We start from the raw sequence: 19327 nt of genomic DNA, 5'->3' as shown, positions 1-19327 counted from the left end.
CTCTTCCCCTCACTGCTTCCCAGGAAAGGGGTACAGGGTGTGAGCTCCTTAGAGAAAACCACACTCTGTGTTGAATTGGACTTATAGTGCTTTGTACTTTTGGCTAAGGTTTAGACTAGCCAGCCATGTCTCAATATAAACATTTCCTGCAAAGTGAGATAATACTCCAACTTCTCTATATATGGTCAATCTAAAAGTTAGGCCAGATGTTATGCCATTATTATTTTTTTTCTTGTGAAGAAGAAATATAGGAAAGCATTTTATTATCCAGTTGTTAATCAACAAGACTTTCGCCCACCGAATCCTGACAAGTTTAACTCAAAGAGTCTCTGTTGAGAGGACATTTCTTGACCTGGGATATTTGATTCAGTGGGGGTCATGAACTATATGCAAATGAGATGAGATTAGTGGGATTTTTAAAAAGAACCAGACACATGAAAAGCCTTGTAAACTGAAGAACTAAGGTGGTACTTTAAAACAGCGCGCTAGAATCTCCTATCTTTTCCTTTAAATGCTGTGACAAAGTCAAAAGGGGCCAGTTCTGCCTACTCCTCCCTTCTGAATGCCGGGCGGGCATCTCATCTGAATTTAAATAAAAACCTTTCAGGGGGGAAATTTGTCTGAAGAAAAGACGTTCAGGAAAAAAGTGCGTTTGAAGTTTGAAGATTCAGGAAAAACCTGTGTGAGTATTTATGTGGGTGAGTATGAGCATGTGTGTGTATGTACCTATTGTGTATAGTATGTGTGAGTACACACACACATGGGTGTGAAAGCACGCATGTGTGTGCCTTGTCTGTGTGCGGGCGTGTGTGCACTTGTGCGCACGTGGGTGCCTGTGTGTGGTGTGTTTGAGTGACTGTATTTGTAGTGTGTGTGTGTGTGCCCATGTGTGTGTGAGCCTGTGTGCCTGTGAGCTGCGGGTGGGAGAGGCAGTTTCGGCTCAGCCAGTGGCGGAGCAGTTAGAACAGAACTAATAGTGAGAAAGGAAGCTGGGGAGAGTCTGGGAAGAGAAGCAACCGACCTTATTAACAAAAGCTCAGTTTTGTCCCTGCGGACCCAACCAGCAGAAGGGACTGGACGAGCTGTGGCTCTCTGCCAGGGGGGTCGGGCGCCCTGCAAACAGTTGCAGGCATCCTTTATCATGCCCCGCTCAGAGGGAGTCCTGAGGCTTGGCAGTCTTGAAGTTTTCAAAGCCGCAGCAGCAGCAGCTTCAAGAAGACCAGCAAAGACAGTGGAGTGTGTATGTGACCTTCAGTTCTACATTTTCTTGTTGGGTGGGTTAATGGATTTTTAGTACAAAGAAAGCTAAAACTCAGCTGACCTGAAAGACTGGAATTTCAGCTCTCTTTCCTTCCCTGGCTTGTTTTTCCTCCCCCTTCCTCTCAAAGTCCTTTAAACCAGAGATTACTGGGTCAGTGACTCTTATCCCGCCTGCCCGGGCCAAGGGTTTCTAGCTTTTTGGCTTGGAAAGGAAAACCACTATCTGTAAGTATCTGCTTTATGTACTTGCTCTCATCTTGACTGTGACGGTTCTGTTAGCAGAATGCCCCAGGGGTTGTTTGCGTGTTAACATTAACTCGAAGTGAGGATGCGAGAAGTATTTAGAGTCTGCTTGCAGAAGTTTAATTCTCATGCAAACTCAGAAAGTGACAACTTGCAGTGTAAAAAACCATATGCCAAAAAGAGGAGTCTCTTTCTTATGTAACACGAATTCGTAACTCTCTTCTGAATCCATCCCAATGGCACTTACCAATGAAATAACCATTTTTAAATTTTGTATTTTTTTTCCTTCCAGATCAGAATGTTTCTTCTCAGATAAGGGAAATGGCAAAGGAAAAAGTTCCAAATTTAACAATACAGATAATATCCTCATAGTATAAAGATATAGAAATTTGAATGAAATGATTTTTGGATACCTTTGCCTTAGTTGAGTTATATGTGGATATATATCTTTAAAAGCATGGTTCTGTTATTATGGGGATGAGACAGGGTTGGAAGGCAAAGAAATCGTATTGTCTTGAAGTTTTTGACTGATTTTTAAGCTCTTTCTGCTCATTGCTTAGAAATGGTCCAGAGACCTTGGTGCTGTAATAAGTACTTTTTTTTTTTGGTTTTCACCTGGATCACAGGAATAATTTTCAAGGCATTTAATTTTCATTTCTGCTTTTTTTTTTTTTTTTTTTTTGCTATTGTGCTCTGTCCTGTTGCGTGGTGTGAATTACAAAGCTTAAAAAGAGCATTTCCGGGGGCTGGTCGGAGTTTATGGCCTGGGAATCTTGCTGGAGAGATTAACCTCTTCAGGGCTGCTTCGCACAGGCGAACTGGTGATCCAAATGCTCTTCAGGTTTCTGCTCTGGAAAACGGGTCCTGCCATTTCCGGCTGCAGTTTGAGCTTAAGTTGCTTTAGTCCCCTGCCTACACTTGATAAAAGTGTCTTCAGTGTAACTCTAGGAAAATGTTTACTACCTTTGCTGTTTCTCTCCAAAAAAGAGTCTCAAAACTCAGTGCGCATAAGGACCACTTGGGTGCTTGGTGAAAGGCAGGTGCCGAGGCCACACCCCCAAAGGATTTTAGACCTGGGGTGGGGCTGGGAATTTACCCAGGGATGCTGATGCAGGTAAGATCACACTTGGATAAGCACTACTCTCCATTGTCCTTGACAATTAAATTCTCACCATGTACTTGGTTAATATTAAACCTCGTATCTAAATAATAAGCTGGAGTTTGAGCTGATGCTGAACAGAGGTAATGTGCAACGTGGTCTTGCATGCTTGCCTGACAAACCAAGGATTTTAACCAGTTTTCCCACTAACCTCATCTCTTTTTTCTTGCTTCCCTTTCCATCTCCGCCTTTCCATTCCCATGAGTGAAAAAGGGAGTTGGGCAAAGGAACCTGCCCGCCATGTTCGCCTGCCTCCATGTGTGGGGCTGTGTGATCTGACTGCCTCCGAATGGCCAAGCAGTGTTTGTCTTGGAGATTATAACCAGGGCTGTTCTTAACTTTTTCTCGGCCTCCTGGGGATGCTCAGCTCCTGGCAATGGGCTAGGCTGAGTTGGAACAAACTGAGCTGGATTATTTCTTGAGACGTTCAGAAGCAGTAATTCCTAGAAACTGAGTTTAGACTGGACCAACCCACAAGAATTGGGAGAAACAGGAAGTGATTCCTCTGTCATGTCGAGGTCCTCATTTGACAAAATATGAAAGAATTCAGCCTCCATCCCTATCCCCATCCCCAATGACATTTTATGGCATATTTACAGTAAAAAGAAAATAAGATGTGGTCATCAGCGCCCCTTTTCTTTTTTCCCTTTCTTCTTTGCAAACACTTGCAGGTACCTGCTACATGCCAGGCTCCATGCTAGTTTCCAAGGACGGCAAAAAATCACTGTGTATAATATGGACAGAGTCCTTGTCCTCATGGTGTTTCAAATCTTAGCTGTTGCTAACCAATCTTGGATGAGCCACCTAATTTCTCTAACCTTCACTTCCTCCATCCATAAATGAAAGGGTTGAATGAAATGATACGTCTGATATTCTGACCTGAGGGAAATAGCTTAGTCTTCTAAACACAGATATGGGTGAATGAGAGCTTTACAGCATTTTCTTTGCGAGCAGTCCCAAAGATTTGGCTTACTGCTTTTCTTAATGTTTTTCAAAAATATCTTTCAAATTTTCTTTCTCTCACAGAGAACCAAGACTGCCCGTATAGGGAGTTAGACAAATGCTACCTTTTCAGAGCTCTCAGTCATTCCTCACAATGGGGGACCCTGTGACTCTCTAGAAAGGCTGTTTTCCTGGGCCAGGTTACACAGGACGGCAGCCTCTTATCTGGTCTGCGTCTGGTGTTGCTACCCCTTTGGAGAGCTGGGTGGTCTGGACAGGGCTTGCTGGCTTCCATACTTGCACAGCTTGCAACCTGACCTTTCATTCAAGTGATTTAATAGCTTTTGTGCTACCAGGTGAGAGGCTCAAACAGAGACCTTTGAGGGGCTGGGAGAAAAAACAACTCCCTAATGAAATCTTGCATTTTCTCTGTACTGCAGTGATTGGGGCAACATTTCAAAGGGCTCTAAAACTTGGCCATCAAGATAAGAAAATATAACTGTGATCTATGTGCTTTTCTGACAAATGTAGCCTCCAGCTGTCTGAAGATATTATGTTTGGGTGGGAAACTACTCATTGGAGAACAGAGTACAGGAATCTTGCAAAGTTAAGATATTTTTCTGGGCCTCTCGTTAGTAAGTTTAAGGGAGATGGCAAAATAGTCTTTGGTTTCACTCTTATCCACTCCCTGTTTATGATATGGTGTCAAAAGTACTCTTTTTGTGCATTACCCGAAAGCTGCTAAGACTGTAAGGTACTCTTTACCCTCAACTTTATCCTTGAAACTTTCCTATCTGGGTTCCTTAGAGATGGGAGCAGATAGCACTCCAGGACTCACTCAGCTGCAAGTCCTTCTGCTGGTGTGTGTTCCACCTCCCCGGGGCCTCATCTCTGCATTCTATCAAGTGTTATCAGCTGCTCGGGACTTAACAAACGCTCCCTGAATTCTTCTCTTAAAATAAGTGAACCAGGACTTTGTCTCATGAGGTCGCACTCAATGACATGGTATCTTCATTCCAAGGTCTACATTTCTTATTAGCACAAAAATTCTTCATTTTGTAAATCATAAGGCAAAATCATTGTATAGTTAGGAGAACTTCAGAAAGGATCAAAATTCCATGATGAAGATTTATCCAACTGTTTAAAAGCTGTTTGGTGTTTCCTGTCAAATCCCTTTCATAGCCCAGATTTGCTTTTCCTGTAAAAGCGATTCTTCTCCTTGGAAAGACAACACAGTGACAACACAACAGCAATACTTTAATTTTGTTTTATATAAATCTTCCCCTTTGTTATAACATAATAGGATAATTCTATTTCATCCAATAAGCATTACCGATTGTTTTGAAACCAAAAGGTAGTATTGATAGGAGAGCCCAAATATTAAATCAGAGTGGTGTAGCAGAAAAAAAGTATGGCCATTGAATAAATTTCAGCTAAGTTCCAATCCTCAGCTGCAATATTCCTTGGTTCTGCAATGTTGGCCAAGTGACTTAGCCAGTTTCCTCAGGAGTAAAATGAGGGTATGGCTACTCACCTCACCAGGTGTTTATAAGGGCTCAAAGGTATTTTGAAAGCACCTAGCATGATACATGATGTATGATAAGTGCTCGATAAATATTTCTTCTTTGAGAGAGGGCTAACACAGGTGTGAAGGCTGAAAGAATCAAGCCTATGGCAAGCCGCTCAATTTATAGGTGAAAAGAAAAGAGAAATGGAAATAAAGCTTTCTTCCAGATCTCATTGACTGGGCAGATAGATCTCAACCCACCACTACCCCAGTCTTGAACTCTGATTAGCAGATTGAGTAGAGGCGAGAAACAGATCCGTGAGCTCACAGAATATCAAAGCGATCTGTATGGAGAGATCTCTGCAAGGGTGATGTGACATTCCCTCTGTCCTCATTTCTTCTTGACTCTCCAGAATTGGAGACTTTTATAGCTCTTTCAGATAAACATATAAGGAGAGAAATTGTTTTGTTTTTCTTAGGATTTTCTCCATTGTAGGAGGGGTCCAACCTCAGGAGGAAATATTTGTTTGAGAATTTGAAACCCTGGGATTGCACCATGCTCAGCCTATAAACTATCACCTAATGGAATGACGTAGCCATTCAAACATGCAGCTCTCACTTTCACCAGGTTTTCTTATAGGTCCAGTGTTTGCAATGGGATGTCAGTAACTCAGCTGATAATTATTGAGCTTCTCTGTACCAGGCACAATGACCAGGGCTGGAGACACATAAGTGAGCAGAACAATCATGGCTGTTATCTTCGAGAAGTTTACAGACTTGGGTAAAAGGCAGATGTTTGTTAAATGACTGCAAATAAACAATTAAATGCCTGTAGCAGGCATTTAGCAGGGCATAGAGGTGGGAAGTCTCCAGCAGGTGATTGTGAACGTGTATCTGGAGGTTACGGGAGAGGGTAGAGATACCTAAGTCTAGAGGTGATAGCCAAAGGCCGTGGGAGTGGATATGTAGGAGAAGTCAGTAGAGGTCAAATTTTTAAGAAATGCTACATTTTTAATGTTGCAATGAGACCAAGAGAGGAGAAAAAAGAGGGTAGAAAGAGAAGGAAGAGCGATAAAAGACCACAGACTGGGTGGCTTCAACAACAGAATTTATTTTCTAACGATTCCAGAGGAGAAGTCTAAGGTCAAGGTGCCGGTAGGGTTGACTCCTTCTGAGGCTTCCCTCTTTAGCTTGTAGATGATTATCTTCTCCCTGTGTCTTCATATGGTCTTCCCTCTGTACCCGTCTGTCGTAATTTCCTCTTTTTATAAGGACATCAGTCGTATTGGTTTAAGGCCCACCCCAATGACCTCACTTTAACTTCATTACCTTTTTAAAGACCTTATCTTTAATTACAGTTGCATTCTGAGGTACTGGGGGTTAGGATTTCAACATATGAATTTTGGGGGAACAAATAACTCCCAACACCAGCCCAAAATACCATGCCACCAAGTCAAGACTACTGCTTGGTGTTAATTAGCTGATCTTCCAAATTCTGAAGAACATTACTACAGCAAAAGGAAATAGAATAAAACCAGTAGCCTCATAAACCATTTAAAAATCAGTCAAAATACACTCTGGTTTTAGAGTGTGGCTTCAAGATGAGGTGACAGGGAAAGTTTCTCAGGCAGGACTAGCTTTGCACTTTCAAAAATCCCAGATGGAACCCATTTTATCTTTCTCATTTGGCCATAAAGCCTGTGTGGTGCTGATTTGACTATTCAGGTTAGGAGGGAGCAGTGTGCCACGTGCAGCATTTTGCATTACAGAAGCTACGTGGCCTCACCCATTGATTATTGCTGAATTGCTTTATTGGGAACTATTGGTCTTTGCTCCCCAGTAAAGAGATGTTTTCTGGTCTGTAGATTTGTAAGTTGCTTTGGTGCTGGGCTCCTTGTAGTCCGTGGAAATCGCAGGCTACGGGATTCAATGGTAGGAGGACTCTGGAGTCCTCATATATCTCTTCCCCACTGTAGTGCTTGCCTGTGTTAAGAATAGTAAATGATGGGGCCAGCCCCATGGCCGAGTGGTTAAGTTCACGGGCTCCACTTCGGTGGCCTAGGGTTTCACTGGTTCCAGTCCTGGACGTGGACATGGCACTGCTCGTCGAGCTATGCTCAGGTGGCATCCCACATAGCACAACCAGAAGGACCTGCAAGTAGAATATACAACTATGTACTGGGGGACTTAGGGGAGAAGAGGAAGAGGAGGAGGAGGAGGAGGAGGGGGAGGAGGAGAACAAGAAGAGATTGGCAACAGACGTTAGCTCAGGCGCCAATCTTTAACACACAAAAAAAAAGAAAGAAAGAAAAAGAAAAAAGGGGCCGGCCTTGTGGCCGAGTGGTTAAGTTCGCGTGCTCCACTGCAGTGGCCCAGGGTTTCACTGGTTCGCAGGTTCGCATCCTGGTCATGGACATGGCACCACTCATCAGGCCTCGTTGAGGTGGCGTCCCACATGCCACAACTAGAAGGACCTGAAACTAAGATATACAACTACGTACCAGGGGGAATTGGGGGAGATAAAGCAGAAAAAAAAAAAAAAAGAGATTGGCAACCGTTGTTAGCTCAGGTGCCAATCTTTAAGAAAAACAAAAAAAAAGAAAAAGAAAAAAAGACTTACAAAAAAAATGCTACCTATTATTAAAAAAAAGTATGGTAAATGATGACAAACGTGTTGGCTAATGGGGACATGGTCAGAGATCACGTGGTGTTGCACAGCAGGCTTGCTGTCATGGACAGCCCAGTGCTTACAGCTACCACGTCTGAATACTTAGCTCTATGGCCAGAGAGACCTGAAGTTAGGACCTTAAGACCCAAGTCTTCAGACTTCAGACTTTGAAGACCTAGACATTTCAGACTTTCTAAGACTAAGACTTAAGACTTTAAGACAATAACATAAGGAGCTCATGTGCTCATGACGTGAGGGCAATTGAATGTCCGTATAATTAAAAACAACAACAACAACAGCTATCTTTACAAAAATCTCGTGAAATCGATATTATGAATCCCCACTGTACAGATGATGAAAGCAAGGCTGAGAAAGTTCAAGTAACGTATTTTTATCATAGGTTGCATTTCTTTCTAAACATTAAAGTCTTCAAAAAGCGAACCATTTAGTCGAAGTGCTCATCCTTAGTTCAAAGGCTTAACTGAGGTCTGTCTACTAAGAGATGTGTGAACTAAAGAGTGTGACATAAATGTCATGCATTATTATCTGGCTTTCTTTTTATATAAAAAGAAAAAAACAGTTTTATTTAAAAAAAGGAATTGATTCCTTTTTTTCCTTCAAAAGATTGATTTTTGTTTTTCGTTATTGAGTAGAAAATTGCTTATCCCAAACGCAAGGCTGGAGATCATGAGATGGGCTCCAGTGGACAAGATTGAGGTTCATGACCACGTTATGAAGTGTTGTAAGAGACTGAGATAATGGCCATTGTTTCATTGAAGAATTGACAAGAAGTAATCGGTACATTAGGAACACGAAGGAGAATTAGACTTTGGAGTGATGCGAGAGATTTTTAATTTATGAACCAGAAGATCTGAATGTTTCTGCTTTGCGGCAGATAATTAAGCAGCCTCAAATCTCCTGATCTGATCAATAATGACTTTTGGGAGATCTATTACTTTCTGCCTAAACCCAAATGACCATTTCTGTTACGTCTTGAAATATCACACTATGAAAAAAAAGCATGGGAACAATATTAGCCTTGCGAGTAATAAAATTTATTGCTGTAATATGCATATTTAACTTTGTCTTTAAAGATTCACAGCAAGGGAAAAGTTAGAATGCAAGAGAAACTGGTGCTAGCACAAAATTTTACTAGTTAAACTTTATGTTAATGTTTTTTATTTTAGCCTTTGTTTGCTTTCTAACAGTTTTGCTAATTCAGGAAGCTACTGCCTTGTGTCTGTACATGTCACACGTGTGACTGGCTTCCTAAGAATGGCTCTCCCAGTCAGGCTGTCAGGAAAAGTTCCTTCCTTTCCTCTCTGTCTGGGGCCATCCTATCTTCCTCTCCTCTTCCCCATCCCTCCCCCAACCACCTCCAAACTGGGTCTTGCTTCTAGCCTCTTTCCGGGGCAGGTCTTATAGGTGGCGTCCCCAGCCCTAGCCCCACCACCTCACTCTACCCTGATGGTTTTCTGACACCCAAAGGACCTAACTGCGGTCTTTGGGCATGAAAGCTCCTTTTACCTCTTCCTATACTTAAAGGAGAAGAAAATACAGTGCAGTTGTTTACAGCAGTGATTGCCAATCCTGGCCGCTCATTAGAATCACCTAGAGAACTTTGAATTAAGATGCATGGGTCCCACCCAGACAAATTAAATCAGAAACTCTGGGCGAGATGCTTGAGTGATCGTGATGTGAAGTCAGAGATGGGACCTGCTAGTTTACAGGTGACATTAGAGGCAACTCTTTCACCGTGGTGTGTTTCCCATTGTCATCAATAAGGCAGGCCATCATTAGCCCTCGCAAGGACTGTTGGCTTCCTTCTGAGGCAGTGGAGTAGGGCTGAAGCCATGAGAGTGAAATCTCTTTTGCAGCCAGTACTTTTCCTTGGACCATGGGAGACATCAGGGTCAGCCACCACATTGCACAACTCCAGGGGACACCATTCACTTTGTGGTCTGTGAAAACAGCACCCCTGGCAGCCATGGAGCATGGTCACAACGTGCACGGTGCCCTGGAATTTGGTGAGCTGAACTGAGTGAAACTGAGTAAAGGAATCTCAACACCTTTGGCCAACACTTTACAGGACAGATGTGTTAGTGTGCTTTCCCAAGGAAATATCTCCCACCGTGATGAGTTTATGCAGTGCCCAGGGATGTCGCAGTTTGAACGGCATTTGTCAGCCAGCCTGGACACTGTGCCTATGTTAAATATGTTCTCACTTCTAGACAAACGATTTGCAAACTAAGTTTTGGAGATAGCCTACTTGTGTCTTGGAGACTCTAAGAAAGTATTTTAGCCAAGATTGCTGTGTGCTCCATGTTTTTCTCTCTTTTAAAATATTTCTCTGACTTATTGGTGTTTGCAATTGTTATACGATGCCGTTCTTGTGCATTGCTGTAGTCTCCCTCACAGATTTACTCAACAGTAAGTCATCTAATCAGGCATTCAGATACTTTATTTGCAGCCTGTGATGTTTATGGAGATTTTGTGTTTGAACCAGCACTTGAAGCATTTTTAATCCCACTGCCAGAGAGCATCCTCCCATGCTCCCATCTCTGTAGCCCACCCCAAATTCTCCCAAAGTGAGCAGACCCAGTTTTGGTCTTCTTAACGCAGTTAAGCTCAGTGGGCCACAAAGGCATCAGGGACTCACGCATGTGGATGGGGAACTAGCACAGGCGTTGGGTGTGCATTCTCATGTGGGGCCTCAATGTGGGAGAATGTCCTGTGGGCCAGTGAGACCTGATGGCACTTGAGTGGCACTTGAGTAGCTGGGGATATGCAGATCCTCAGAAAGGACAGAGCAGTCCAACCTGGCTAAAATCATGCTTAGTCGCCAATTGCCTATTCTTGTGATTGGCAAGAAGTCACTGTGGTTTGCCTTGTTTCTTTTTTGTTGCTGATGGCCCCGCACTGCTCTATAGAAAATTTTCTAGCTCTGTCTGAGTGTTACTGGAGAGTCAATTCAACCTAAATCATGGAGCATGGCAAAAGATGGCTCAACTAATAACTTTTTTTTAATTAATAAATTTTGGGTTTTGGCAGATTTAGGTTGATAGAAAAATTGAACAGAAAGTACAGAGAGTTTCACATACACCCCCTCCCTCCAGTTTCCTGAGTTATTAACATCTTGTATTAGGATGGTATATTTGTCACAACTGATGAGCCAATTGTGATTATCCAAAGCCCATAGTTTACATTAGGGTTCATTCTTGGTGTTGTACATTCTGTGGGTTTGGACAGATGTTTAATGAGATGTAGCACCATTACAGTGGTAACTTTTTCAATACGCTTTAGAAAAAACTTTGCTTGATTGGCCTTGGGTAGGGAGGGGAAGGAGGAGGACTGGCTTTGGTTGAGCCTGGCTGTGTGTGTCTACGCTGGGGGCTTTGGGTGAACCATAATACATTTACATACGTTAGCATATTTAACTATTTTAACAACCCCCAAAGTTGTCAATTATTTATTGTGTAAATGAGGAAACAGAGCCTCAGGAAGAATAAGGACCTTGTTCAAGGAAATGGTGGAACCGGAAGAGGCACACGGGTCTGGTGGTTCTGATTTACAGCCTGGCTTCTGTGCTTATCACTGCTGCATTTTCTTTCACTTCTGCTCCAATCCTGCCTGTATCAGAGCATTAAGCTCTCTCCTTCTCTCTCTCTCCATTTTTTTTTAGTAGCCCCTTATTCACTGTGGGACATCTTCTCTCCACGTCTGTTGCATTTTATTTATTTATTTATTTGGTGAGGAAGATTGGCCCTGAACAAACACCTGTGCCAGTCTTCCTCTATTTTGTGTGTGGGACGCCACCACAGCATGGCCTGATGAGTGGTGTGTAGGTCCATGCCTGGGATCCGAACCCACAAACCCTGGACCCCCAAAGCAGAGCACATGAACTTAATCACCATGCCACCAGGCCAGCCCCTTCTCTCTTTTTTTAAGTACTGTTGTATCAGAAAATTATTTACAAAGCTATTTATAAAAAGCCATTTAAAAAAAAAAACGTGATGCGTAGGTCACAGCTGAACATCAGAATTGTGCTAAGATCCTCAGCAGGGAAGAAAGTCAAGACTCTAATTGTAGTTCTGTTTAATTATTTTTTGGTTTCAAGAATCGCAATTATTTTTTTACTTTGCTACATCTCAGTACATGATACTGTGGTTTACTTTCCATGCTCTGCTTGCGTTAGTGAATAAAGCAGCAGGCCCAACCAGTTCTTTAAGCTTTGGTAAATTGTTTAGCCTCTTAGAGCCCATATTTCCTCATCTTGACTGCTGTGTGCTAGAGCATAGAGCATGATTCAAGAACCTGGCCTCTCGAGATTGTCTGCTGGGGTTGGAATTCCAGCTCCACCATTTATTAGCATTTGCCTTGGACAAATTACTTATCTCTTTCCTTAGAATCAGAATTCTTAGAATAGAATATACTTCATAGGCTGTTGTGAAGATTAAATGAATTAAAACAGTGCCAGGACCAAAGTGAATACATAAAGTGTGATGATGATGATGATAATGATGATGATGATGATGATATGTAAAAATGGAGCAGCTCCTTCCAACTCTGGAATTCTGTGATTTTTGATATGCTGTGACTTAGGCTCAAACAACATTACAGTTTTTGTCATTTATCACCATGTTTCTGAAGTCATCAAAAGCATTTTTATTACAGCAGATCTTTCAACAAGAATATTTGTGATGGTTGGGCTCTCTTCTGCACGAGACATCTGTGAGTTTGAGTTTTGTCATTAGCTATGGCATGCAAGCAAGATGGTCGGGTTATCATAGCACAGCTCAAGGAGCAACGCTGGGTAGTTTTCTGAATGAGCAATCCTTTTCACAATGAAGTATTTCATCCTGAAGTAGAAGAACCTTAAATGTATGCTGCTGAGTTTGATGAACTCTTTAGAGCATTTTGCTCACATGCCATTGTAGCAATACTATTTTGTATTACAAAGTACTTGATTATAAATGTCTCTCCCACAAGACCTCAATCTCCCAAAGATAGGGCTTATATCCTAGTTAACTTTTATGCATGCAGTGCTTTTCTACTGCTGCATACAAAAACTCTGCTTTTGACATAACATCTATTTGATTCTTTGACTATGCCACATTATTTATCTCCATCTTCAAATGTATCCTTTTCACCTTTCTAAATCCTACTTGTTCTTTCGAATTTAACTGTCTCCCCTTCTAGGAGGCCTCCCCTACACGAAGTCTGAGTCAAATGTTGCCGTCCTATTTATTCCTGTAGCACACAATGCATTCCACGGCTATAGCACTCACCAGTCTTTTTGAATTGTTACTTTATATTCTGTCTGTCTGCATTAGACTATAAATTCTCTAAGGGCAAGAATTTTTTTTTCTCTTTGTAATCCTAGTATTTAGTATAGCCTTTGTCACAAAGTGGGTTCGCAACAATTGCTTGTACAATGAATGAACAGATGAATTTGTCATATCCAAACAGAGAACCAGGATGTATTCAAAAAATGGGATTGTTCTCAAGATGAACTCTTGAACATGATTTAATGTAAATGTAAACCGAATCTCACTTGGACAATTCAATGTTTCATTGTGAATTAAAAGTTGCAGAATTCACTCAAGAAGAGGAAAATCAATTTCAATCAGGGTGACTCTGGCTGGGAAGATCCCAGGTGTGAGTTGGGTACATACATACCCATGGTCAGTCCCAGGCGAAGGACAGGTACAGTCAACCGTAGTGAATGTGAATGAGTGTTTTTCATTCTCAGTTATTCAATTAAAGTAAACCATTGTGAAAATTTGTATGATGCAACCCTCTGGCTAAAAGCAAAATGAAAGTAAATTATGGTGGCTTCCTAGTCTTCAAGGAAATGGCTTTGATGGTCTAAGAAGCTTTAGTAGTCATTAAAAACAGAACTGTAAGTTGAGGGCACAGAACCTTTTCCCTCTGCCATCAGTTTTCTCTACCTTTGAAGGTGGTCTTAGCAGAGGCATCTGTAGAGAAAGGCCAGATGTCTGGTTTCGAAAGAATGGCCTGGAATTTGGATTTCTGATGTAGATTCATTAAGTATGGATTTATCAGGTATGACTAGAAATTTTGCAGATACCATATAGCCATCGTATATATCAGTTATTTTAATTCCCTAACCTGGTATCTCAAATGATTTCTCAAAGAACCTGGTTTTTAATTTATTTTTTTGCTTGAGGAAGATAAGCCCTGAGCTAACATCTGTGCCAATTGTCCTCCACATTATATGTGGTTCACTGCCACACATGGCTGATGAGTGGGGTAGGTCCACACCTGGGATCCGAACCTGTGAACCCCAGCTGCTGAAGCAGAGTGCTCTGAACTTAACCACCATGCCATGAGGCTCGCCCCAACAGCCTAGTTTTCTTATGGAAGAAAAAAAGGCTTTCTATAAGTTTGCAAACTTTGGGCATAAAGGTTTCCTTTCTGCAGGACTTAGAGCCTTTAATATGCTCATATTACATTGTGAATCTTTAAAAGGAGATTTTAGCATTCTATGCTTCAAATGTATTTGGATATAGAAGACTTTTTTGTGGAAAACTTTGAATATCTCCAATATGTGCCTTTTAACAAACACAATTTGCAAAATGTGGCCTTTATCAGCAGGATAGACACTGAACTGTTGAAAAATCTAAGAAAGGAAACCTTCTAAGGAGTTTGCATGGTAGCCAAAGATCCATCTTTGCAACTTTGGTCTTGGCGGCATAGCCTGAGAGAGGGCTATCTTTCCACGGCTCTGTGTGTCTGTCAGTGCTTCCTGAGATCTGGGGAAGAAGTACTGACAGGGATATTTCTGAAGTGAGCATCAGTGGCATTGCACTGGTCTGGATGACAGGAGAACTAGAGGTCCAATCCAGGCTTGCTTTCCAGAGAACTGAGTGATCTTGGTGTTAAAAAAAATGATTAAAGAAGACAATTTAGGTGATAAAAACAAACTTTATTTAACACTTCATAAAGTGGACAATCTCCTTTTGGATAACTGCAAAATGGGGTGGGAGGCAAGAAGCTTTTATAGGATAAAGAAAAAGGAAGAGACAAATGGAAAATATCTGATCGTCTGGGGCCACCTTGTCAAACCAGTCAGGCCCAGAATTGGCTTGGCATTAGGGAACTGGCTAAAAATACTGTGTTTCTGGTCAAGCAGAGTATTTACAGGGTCAAGAAATTTATCTAAGTTTCGGTTTGCTGACATGACCACAGGACTGGCTCCATCTTGGGCCTAGAATGTTATTTCAACATTACTAAAGTCACTTACCTGTCATAGGACTTCTGTTGATGCAAATAATCCATAATCAATCTATAAATCAAAATTGGGGTGAGTTTATTATGAGCCAGATCTGAGGATTAGCCTGGGGCCTTCCTTCCCCAAGAAAGAAGGGCACCACAGAAGTAGGGTGTACACAGTGGTTATATACCATCTTGGAACAAAGAGCATACATCACGGGGCCGGCCCAGTGGCACAGCGATCAAGTTCGCACTTTCTGCTTTGGCAGCCCAGGGTTCGCTGGTTCGGATCCCGTGTGTGGACCTGTGTACCACTTGTCAAGCCATGCTGTGGCAGGTGTCCTACATGTAAAATAGAGGAAGATGGGTACGCATGTTAGCTCAGAGCCAGTCTTCCTCAACAAAAAGAGGAGGATTGACGGCAGATGTTAGCTCATGGCTAATCATCCTCAAAACAAAACAAAAGAGCATACATCATGTATGATACGAATGTCTCACTTACAATTGTCATGAGATGCCTAGCTGGCACAGCAGATCAGTGGTCAGCAGGTCAGTGGTCACAAGGTGAGCACAGTAGGTCAGCAATTAATCCTTAGTTCCTAAGAAGCCATGCTTATCCTTAAAGAAATGCTGATATGGGGGGAAGTTACATCCCTATATTTAGCGGCATCATTCCTGTCTTTGGGACATAGTAAATATTTAAAGCAGGTGTACGATGCCACATCAGGCCCATTTGGAAAAACAAGGTCAGGCCAAATTAGTTTTAAACCAAATGGCTTCCTCATATACTCCAATATATCCTATTGCTTTTCATTTATTTATCACTTCCTTTCTTCTGTAAAATGAAGAGGCTCTAGAAGAGAAAATACAAATGGTTAATGGGCATTAAAAAAAATAAAAAGCTAAATCTCCAGTAAACAAAGGAATGTAAATTAAAATAGTGACAGGACACAACATTTCACTTGGGAAGTGAGTAAAGATGAAAGGGGACGATATAGAATGTCAGCAGTGAACAAAGCTGGTAAGGGTGTAAGTTAGTACCATCTTTCCAGAAAGCCTGCATATCGAGAGCCTCAAAATAAGTTTCTACCCTTTGATCTTATAATTCCACTTCTAGAAAACTATAAGGAGTAAAGAACTAGAAAAATAAACTAATTTTTATAACTAAGGATTTTTCATCACAATCTACTGACGTAGTAACTACTTCAATGTAACAACAGAATGACTGTAGATATCATAGTATATCCGTGTCGCAGATAGTACAGAGACGAAAAAGAAGATCACAAGGAATATTCAGTAATATGGAAAATGCTTAGAACAGACGGTTAGGTTAATAGGAAACAATGGTACACAACTCTTTTTGTGGTATGGTTCTAATTAAGTTTAAAAACTGTATATACATACAGATACATATGAAAATCTAAAGGTGTTTTCTTTGGGTGTTGGGAAAGTGTATTTTTTCCTTTTCCTTAAGTTTTTGTGTTTTTATCTTTTAGTTAATGAGCATGAATTTCTTTTACACACATAAAAGGAAGTTATGGGAAAAAACAATTTATAAATAGAATGAAGGATATGAACTAGTTGATTCCTAAAATTTCTCCTAAACCATACATTCTATGATTTAGACTACACTTTAGAAAAAATTGCAAAGTAGAGGATTATAAAGAAAATCAACACATGTTTTATTGATTTAATAGACTGGAGTTTTGAAGCGGCCCGTTTGCGTCGAGGTCTTTAAGCTGTGCTTGTGGAGGAAGGAGTTGGGACACTAAGATGTTGGTAGACAGAGCGTCTGCGCTAATTCTATGCTCTTAAAGTAACAGCTACTTGCTTGAGAGAACATAGCCTCTCGGGAAACTTTAACTCCTACAACAGTCATCGGTTGCTGACTGGAACCATAAAGGAAGTTGTTAAGAGTTTGCATACTGTAGGAAAAAGACACCGGGGGTAGTGAAGCAATTGCAGAGTGTACGATTTTGTTGTCATGGGAAGCCATGTAACAGAGTGGTGAAGTGCAAACTGGGTTACAATCACAGGGACACAGACTCTGGGGTCAAACTGATGACCTTGGGCAAGTTACTTAACCTCTTCGTGCCTCCTTTTCCAAATCGTAAAATCATTATCTACCTCCTAAAACCATTGTAGGAATGAAACAAGATAATATATGTAAAATACTTTGAACAATACCTAGCCCATAGTAAACACTTAATCAATGTTAGTTTTTATTACGATTATTTCACTTCCTGAGCTCACTGTTTATTTATAAAATCAGAATAATTAGGAACTGCTTCCTAAGTTTGTTGTGAGAAATAAATGGAGACATACATATAAAGAATATAGCCCAGTGCTTGTATATAGTAAGCAAAAAGTACTAGTAATCAAAAAATGAGAAAAGGAAGATACTAAGAATTGTTTGTTAAAGAAAAAAAAAACTTACAAGTCACAAGTGGGTTTTTCTTATCCACAATTCTATTCTCCCTGTCTGAGAGAATTCATTCTGGAAATCCCATGTTGGGCAAGATCACCAAGGATTTTCCACCCTCATGGGGTCATTGTACAATAAATCTTCTTTAAGAGGTTAGGAGCTTCTTGAAAGAGAAGAACTTACTTCACGTCTGTGTGTTCCCGGGGCTTCTTCTGAGTGTGGCTCAGCTGCTCCCTGTTGGAGGGCAAGGAAGCAGGTTGTCAGGACAGAGGAGGGAAGAGCACTTCACTCGGGTGCCAGAGGCCCCCTTCTCCCAGGTTCTGCTGCTTCCAGCTGTGACTTTGGGCAAGTCTCAGAATGTGGACTCCTTGTTGCCTCTAACAAGGAGCAATTAGACTTCTCTGTCTCGGGGTGGTAAGGTCAGAGGAGGCGGTGGATCTGAAATCCTTGGTAAAGTCTATCTAAGTCTAATTTCCTGAGCTAAAACACAAAAAAGGAGAACCATTTTCTCTGAGTTTAGACAGCTAGTGGTTCCCTGTGGATACAGTTCTCCTGATTTCCAATTCATTGCTTCTCAGTGAATCAATTTATGTTATATATGATTTGGACCCAATCCAGTTGTCCTGTGGATAATGGTATTCAGTTACAAATTTATGATCGAAACTTTTATATTCGATTTATATGCATTACTTGGGAAATTGGGTGAAAATTATGATAATTAAAAAATCTATCAAAAGAAATTCTGTGATGGCTTCAAAAGTTCGTTTTGACTGGTATTTTAAAGATTTTGATGTGGAGTAAAACTTAGACAATCTCGCTGGTTTTCTTTACCATTCTAGTCAAGCGTATCAAAGTCTGTGTTTGAGTGGGCGGGAATGGGTCCATCCTGAGTTGGCTATTTTTTGCTTAAAATGCCACTTCTCTATTAATTTATTTTCTTTCTTAAAGACTTTTGGGGGGCCGGCGCCATGGCTGAATTGTTAAGTTTGCCCACTCTGCTTTGGTGGCCTGGGAGTCCCCCGTTTGGATTCTGGGCACAGGCCTACGCACCACTAACCAAGCCATCTGTGGTGGCATCCCACATAGAACTAAAATGACTTACAGCTAGCATATGCAGCTATAAACTGGGGTTTCGGGAGGGGAAAAACAAAGAGGAAGACAGGCAACAGATGTTAGCTCAGGGCCTATCTTCCTCACCAAAAAAAAAAAAATGACTTTCGGGTACTTGTGAGATCTAAACTGTGAGTTAGGAGCTAATAGCCTCAGGCACAGGAAAGACAAAAGTTTCCATTGTTTACACCATCTTCAGTTGATTGGTAATAACTACGTGGAACACTGAGGAGAAGATGTTTCAGGCCACATAGGAGTTCTGCAAACAGCAAGGCAAGCAAACAAAGCTGTGATTGATTGTGGATATCTGATAGAATCTGGGCTCAGGAGGAGGAAGGCACTCTTCCCCGGTGTTGTGTAGCTACGATTGCAAAACTACAAAGAGAAGTGATAGTAGATATGATTCTCATCAGACACATCATTACCCTCGACCATCAAGAATTTCCATTACAGAGAGAGCCTAGGAGTACAGCTGGGATCCGTTTTTTTCTCGTTGTGCACAGATTATCTCAGATAAGTGACGGGTATCGTGTTTCTAGGAACATGAAAAATACATGCTCTTATGATTAAACCGAATGTGTAATTATAAAATAAATACTAGCTCACATTTCCCCTCCACCAGATAAAATGTTACTAAATTATTTTCTTCTGTTCAGGAAAATTACCAAGGAAGAAAGTTTGGTGGAAGAAAGCTTTTTTGAATCTGTATAAGGAAGAACTCAAAGCAGGGTGCTTTCCCACTTTTCAGAACAACTTTTCACCCATTTTAGTTGGCTT

General features: G+C 41.3%; 1 protein-coding gene across 15 annotated transcripts in view; it reads left to right on the top strand.

The window, feature by feature from the left end:
• The first annotated feature begins 537 nt into the window (after positions 1-537).
• Positions 538-19327, top strand: part of FREM1 (FRAS1 related extracellular matrix 1) — a 144818-nt gene continuing 126028 nt past the window's right edge. For 6 of the 15 annotated variants that reach the window (XR_011497321.1, XR_011497322.1, XM_070495618.1 and 3 more), the window contains exon 1: positions 935-1240. The gene's annotated coding sequence lies outside the window, so the exon portion shown is untranslated. The other 9 variants (XR_011497323.1, XR_011497324.1, XR_006518818.2 and 6 more) reach the window with 5 other exon arrangements.

The sequence above is a fragment of the Equus asinus genome, chromosome 23 (assembly GCF_041296235.1).
Source record: "Equus asinus isolate D_3611 breed Donkey chromosome 23, EquAss-T2T_v2, whole genome shotgun sequence".
NCBI lineage: Eukaryota > Metazoa > Chordata > Mammalia > Perissodactyla > Equidae > Equus > Equus asinus.
The sequence above is the reverse complement of the archived record's forward strand: the minus strand, read 5'-3'. Positions and strand labels throughout refer to the sequence as shown.